Genomic DNA, 6,218 nt, shown 5'->3' with positions numbered 1-6,218 from the left:
GAGACATAGCGCTTTTGATTCAGTTTCCATGAAGTACTGTCAGACAATCTGCACAGTAGTGGATTACCCGTTATTTTGAACAATTTCTTGTATAATTTGTTGTCAGAAAAAAAATGAACTTCACACTTGGCACTCTGACAACTTCCAGAAATAGCTACATGGGCCTTCCCCAAGGATCATGTTTAAGTCCTGCTTTATAATTCTATGTTAAAGATATTGACAAGCGTTTGGAAGGACAATGCACGCTCAGACAACTTGCAGATGATGTGGTCTCTAAGAGGTCCATGTAGCTGTCTTGAAGGACCATTGCAAGTACCCTGGATAATCTGACTGTTTGCAGACATTTAGGGATCGAGTTTTCACCGCAAAAACTCAGTTGGTTGTGTTTACTAGGAAGCGGTACCCAGCCCTGAAACTAAAACTGTGAATGATGACATCAACCAATCTTTATCTTCTAAATACCTTAGGGTCGTGTTTGATTCTAAATGTACTTGAAACTCCACTTTGAGTATTTGAACAAAATGCGAAAAGGATCCATTTTCACGTTCTATCTCCGGAACCTGGTGGGTGCTCACCGAAGACCTCATCAAACTTATAGAACGACTTTCTCTGTTTTGAGTATGGCTCTTCTGCTTTCCTCTCAGCAGCTGATTACCCGATCAAATTGGAACAATTCGTATCGTTGTTTGCGTATTGCCTTGGCTGCATGCATTCGACGCATAACATGAGCCTGGAGGTGCTTGCTGGAGTCACTCCTAAAGCACGTTACTGGAGCTCTCACTTAGAATACTCGTCAAATGTGGAACAAGTAACTCACTTGTCTTAGATAACTTCGATAAAATGCTTGAACTGACTTGTCGTTCAAGATTCCTTAGAGTTATCTCAATACATTTCTTCAGATCTTTGTCTTCCGTGTTATAATCCAATCGAGTTCACTTCACCAACGACAGTTCCTCAATTGATACGATCTGTCCATGAAATAGCTATCGGAATACCAGATCATCTTCGACAAATATCTATTCCTCACTTTTTTCTGAAAAATATGAACAATGTCAATTCAACAACAGATATTTCATGATGGTCTCGCATTAACGGATCCACTGGCTTCGGTGTTTTCAATGTAACTTCAACCACCTTCCGAAAACTGGAACCGTGCTCGGTTTATGCTGAGCTGGCAGCAATTAACTTCGCTTTGGGGAATTCAATCAGTCGTAGACCATTATTTCATCTTCTCGGATAGTCTTAGTTCTATCGAGGACTCCGGTCGATGAAATCTGTTACACGATCTTACTTTCTTACAAACATAAGAGAGCAGATGCGGTTTTGGTGAAAGATCATTCAAGATTCTTGTTTGGGTCCCATCTCACTGCTCAATCTACGGCAATGAGAAGGCAGACTCGCTGGCAAAGGTGGGCGCAAGAAGGTGAAGTTTATGATAGACAATACTCGAGCAACGAGTTTTCCCATTAGTCCGTCAGAGTACTCTTCAAAGTTAGCAGAAATTGACACAACGAACTTGGACGGTGGCTATTTCCATAGTTCCAAAAGTTTCTGGGCGAGCGTGGTTCAGAGGTGAGGACTTAAGTCGAGGCTTCATTCGGTGAGTCGAGACTATTTCAATCACTATTCGCTAAACGCACATCTGTACAGAATAAACCTTGTCGATAGCAACTTATGTAGGTGCGGAGCCGGTTATGACATCGATCACGTAGTTTGGTCCTGCTCGGAAAATGACGCCCAGAGAGAATTATTGGATTCGTCCGAGGTAAAAAACCCTTCAGGGAAGTTCGCTTGGGAGATCGTGATGTTGTCATATGCAGGCCATCTATAGTTTTCTTTGTGCTTCTGACATCAAAATCTAACATTTTGTTTTTTTTTCTTTCTTTAAAGTTTTTTTGTTCTGTCTCTGCTTTTTGTTCCGTAGAGCTCCAGCCAGTTTCCATCCGGAAGATGCCTCCAGTCGAACATTCTCGAGACGACGACACGCCACATCGTCACTGACGCCAAATGCCCGATGAGAAGCTGAAATTTCCTGATCCCAAATCCTAAGCCGCATCCATCCTTAAATATGTAACACAACTCGAGTCACCACGAGACGCTGGCTTCTACCCTCTTACTAACCGTATAATAAAATGATATTGATTGTATATATCAAAAGAACAATGGCTCCGTAAAGTGTTATACACGCCTGAGCCTACCAAATAAACGAAATTGGAAAAAAAAGATGGGTTTCGGTGCTAATTGAAATTTGTCCACTTCCTCGAGGGAACCAAGTTTTCTGGAAACACTTGCGGTTGTGGCCAATGTGTCCAAAATCTCTCAAAACCCCATCTATTGAGCTTGTCTTTCAAAACCATGGAGTTTGTGTCGCAAGATGAGTTTCGGTGCTTATCGAAATTTGTCCGCTTCCCTGAGGAGCCAGGTTCCCGGGAACACCTGAACGTGCACAATGTGTCCAAAATCTCACAAAACCATCTATTGAGCTTGTCTTTCAAAATCATGGAGTTTGATATGTCGCAAGATGGTTTGGTTAATCGAGATTTGTCCACTTCGAGGGAATCAGGTTCCGAACATGTCCGGATGTGGCCAATGTGTCCAAAATCTCAAAAACCCATCTATTGAGCTTGTTCTAAAATCATGGAGTTTGATATGTCGCAAGATGCTTTCGGTGCTTATCGAAATTTGTCCGCTTCCCTGAGGGAACCAGGCCCGGGAACACTTCCGAACATGGCCAATGTGTCCAAAACCTCTCAAAACTCATCTATTGAGCTTGTGTTTCAAAATCATGGAGTTTGATATGTCGAAGATGGTTCGGTGCTAATCGAGATTTGTCCACTTTCTTGAGGGAACCAGGCCCTGGAACACTTCCGGATGTAAATGTCCAAAACCTCCCAAAACTCATCTATTAGGATTCTTTCCAAAACCATGAAGTTTGATATGTCGCAAGACTGTGTCCACTTGAAAAGTGTCCATCACCCCAGGGATATTCAGGGAACCAGGTTCCGAACAACGGAACCTATATCCTGGTGATTCAAATGTAACAAACTAACTTCTGATGTTGGTCAATGATGAGTGACCACGTTTGCATCAGCATTGGTCACTTTCGTTCATTTATCAATGGTTTCTAAAAAGACCCGTTTTTGACTTACTGACCCAGGACCCCCTTAATAAATCCGGCGATTGACCATGGTCAAATCAAATAACCAAAAATAGACATGATGACGCTTCTTCCTAAAATTTCATGGCAATCGGACGAGCCTACACGGGTTATTTCAATTTTGATTTATAGGTCAGACCGAAACGGGTTAATTGATCTGGAGTTATTGGAAACACGTCGGAATGTTTTTAAAGCCTCGTTCATTTCTGATGTTCTTCAGTCCCACATTGATTGTCCTCGTGTACTAGCTAGATATGTTGAATATTGACATCCGTCGTCGTCATCTCCGTTCTCATGAATTTCTTCGCCTTCCTGCTTCGTACAAACTACGGATATAATGATCCTATAAATAGTATGTCGTGTGTTCAATCACTGTTATCCTGTTTTTGACTTCCACTTGTCCGTGTCACCAATAAGAATCGTTATCGGAGAGTGATAGGATAGTGTGTTAGTTAGTTGTTAGATAATTCATTGCAAATTTATATACATTTGAAATTTGTATTCTGTTGATGAAAGAAGAGAGGTTTGCGCCCATTTGAGAAAGAGCTTTTATTAATAGCTCTACTCAAATGGGCTTTTCCCTGCTCCAGAAAATAAAAATAAAATAAAAAAAATAAAATAAAATCTCACGCTCGTTCGTAAGAAGGTTCCCGTTTATGTCTTTACACATATCAGGCTGTGACACGTGGCCTTTACTTGAACGGTTCACTCTCTCATAGATGTGTTATAAGTCGGTACATTCTCCATCTGTTCACGGTCCGATCTTCCTTCTGGCGCTTTTTTCTCCGGAAAATCTTTTGTCTGTTCCGCGCCCGTATATATCGTGCCTCGTTCGCCCTCGTGCGGTATTGCAGCAATCTCGCTCATGCTGCCGTCTTGTAGCCGCCCAATGTTAAGCCGCGGCGTTCGACTTCGACGCTTGTTGTACACTGTCGAAAGTTTTGAGCGCAGGCATACTGCAACGAGGTAGTGGTCGGATTCAATATTCGCACTGCGGTAAGTGGACGTTCGTGTTGTTGGAGAAGAATTTTCCGTCGATTAGAACGTTCGATTTTTTTCCATTTCTTTGTTAGGTTATTCCATGTGGCCTTGTGGATATTTTGCGAAGAGGCTTCGGACCACCATTGCGCGGAGGCTGCAAGTTTATGCATCGTTGGCGTTGTCAATTGATACGGTGATGTGCAGACTATTCGGTCCGATGACCGGTCTATACATTCCTCCTTCCTACTTGAGCGTTCATGTCGCCGATGACAATTTTGACGTCCCGCAGTGGGCATCCATTGTATGTCTGCTCCAGATGTGCGTAGAACGCTTATTTCTCGCCGTCGAGTCTGCCTTCGTGTGGGCAGTGCACGTTGATGATGCTATAGTGGAAGCGGCATTTTATCCTCAGCTTGGACATCCCTGCGTTGATTGGCTGCCACCCAATCACACGTTGGCGCATCTTACCCAGCACTATGAAGCCGGTTCCAAAGCTGTGGTAGAAGGTAGCCGCTCGATGCCCGCTTTTCCACACTTTCTGTCCTATCCAGCAAATCTCCTGCAGCGCCACGACGTCGAGGTTGCGGGGATATAATTGATCGTAGATCATCCTGTCGCAACTTGCGAAACCTAGTCACTGTCGTGTCAGGTCTGTTTTGTGTTCCACCTGACACCAGGACCTGGGCTTGTGCGCTTTGTGCGCTTGCGGATACATGCAGCTTTTTATAGGAATTTAACAGGGCCCACTGTCAAGCCTCACCACATCCTAGGCAAGCCTCACAACTCGCAGATGGCCTGGGGAGGGATCGTCAAGCCCTTGGACATAGTTCCTGCTGCTCACGTGGAAGCCTTGATTGATTCGGTACACCATTTGATTCAAACTCCTGGACAATTTGGAGACCTTAAAACACCTCATATACCTGGACTTAAGACGCAAGTTGAAGACAAATAATCGGAGGGCATGATTTTGATGATACCGCGGCTGAGGACATCATGGAAGCCTTGGTTGATACATTAGACCGTTTGATTCAAACTCCAGGACAATTCAAAGATCTTTCAACACCTCATATGTCTTGTTTTGAGACGCAAGTGAAAAACAAATGCTTAGAGAACACAATTGAGTTGATACCACGGCTTATGACATCATGAAGGCTTTGGTTGATTCGAAAGACCATTTGATTTATACTCCAGGACATAAGATCTTCATCTCATATGCCTGTATTTGAACCGTTAGTGAAAGACCAATACTCAGGCACTGCCAAATGGCGTTCGACCGAATGACCCGAAATCAGTCAGAACTTTGATTAAAAATTGAGTAAAATTACGCTGTTAAGTCCCTTCGATACATTTTTATCAGATTATTTCTAAAACTTACTTCAGAAATTCAAGAAATGTGCCCACTGGATGGTAATTGGTTCAGTTCTTATCAGTATTATTTCATTCAAATGCTGTCGGTTTTCTTTATACATCAGTCTTATTAGCCATTCTCCTAACGGGAGAGTGACGCGAATCGACAAAGATTACACGAGTTTCGATTAAACTTTTCTTTGCAAATCCACATCCCAGCCTACGTTCTCTAATTCTGTTATTGTTTCAGGCCCGGCTTCGTCTATCGCTATCTCCTAAATGTATGCAATGATGCTGAAACGGCCGGCGCCTGCAACGGTTGCTGAAAACGGATTCCAGAGAGCTACAAAAACACAAACATTTGCAAGCTTCCCCCAAAATCCGGGACGTTCTACTTCTGCCCGAAAGACCGAGCGGTAGATGATCGCGATAAGCGTCACATCTGTAACGAGAGGAGGATGACGCGAGGTGGCCTCTTCTCGCATCATTATAATCCCGGTGGAGAATGTTGTAAAACTTTGTCTTTCGTGCGGCATGGAGCACCGGTAGGCGGAACATCCGGTATGCTTCGTCCAGTTTTGCGATAAGGTTAGCTACCGGTGCCGTGCCAGTAAGTTCGTTTCATGATTGCTGTCTGGTTGATGCTGCTGCCGTAGTTGTACGTACGTAGCACCTCAACAGGATGGTACTGGGGAGCATTGCGTGGTCAGTTTTACAGCTTTAGGGCTTTTGG

The 6,218-nt window shown here is 43.6% G+C and overlaps 1 long non-coding RNA gene across 1 annotated transcript in view; it reads left to right on the top strand.

The window, feature by feature from the left end:
- The window catches only part of LOC134213645 (uncharacterized), a 42,112-nt gene extending 36,252 nt beyond the window's left edge, over positions 1-5,860 (top strand). Inside the window, exon 3 of the long non-coding RNA XR_009979500.1 lies at positions 5,736-5,860. This is a non-coding gene — a long non-coding RNA (uncharacterized LOC134213645). The remainder of the gene's footprint in view (positions 1-5,735) is intronic.
- The last annotated feature ends 358 nt before the right edge of the window (positions 5,861-6,218 follow it).

This window comes from Armigeres subalbatus, chromosome 1 (genome assembly GCF_024139115.2).
Source record: "Armigeres subalbatus isolate Guangzhou_Male chromosome 1, GZ_Asu_2, whole genome shotgun sequence".
Lineage (NCBI taxonomy): Eukaryota > Metazoa > Arthropoda > Insecta > Diptera > Culicidae > Armigeres > Armigeres subalbatus.
This window is presented reverse-complemented; position numbering and strand designations above follow the sequence as displayed.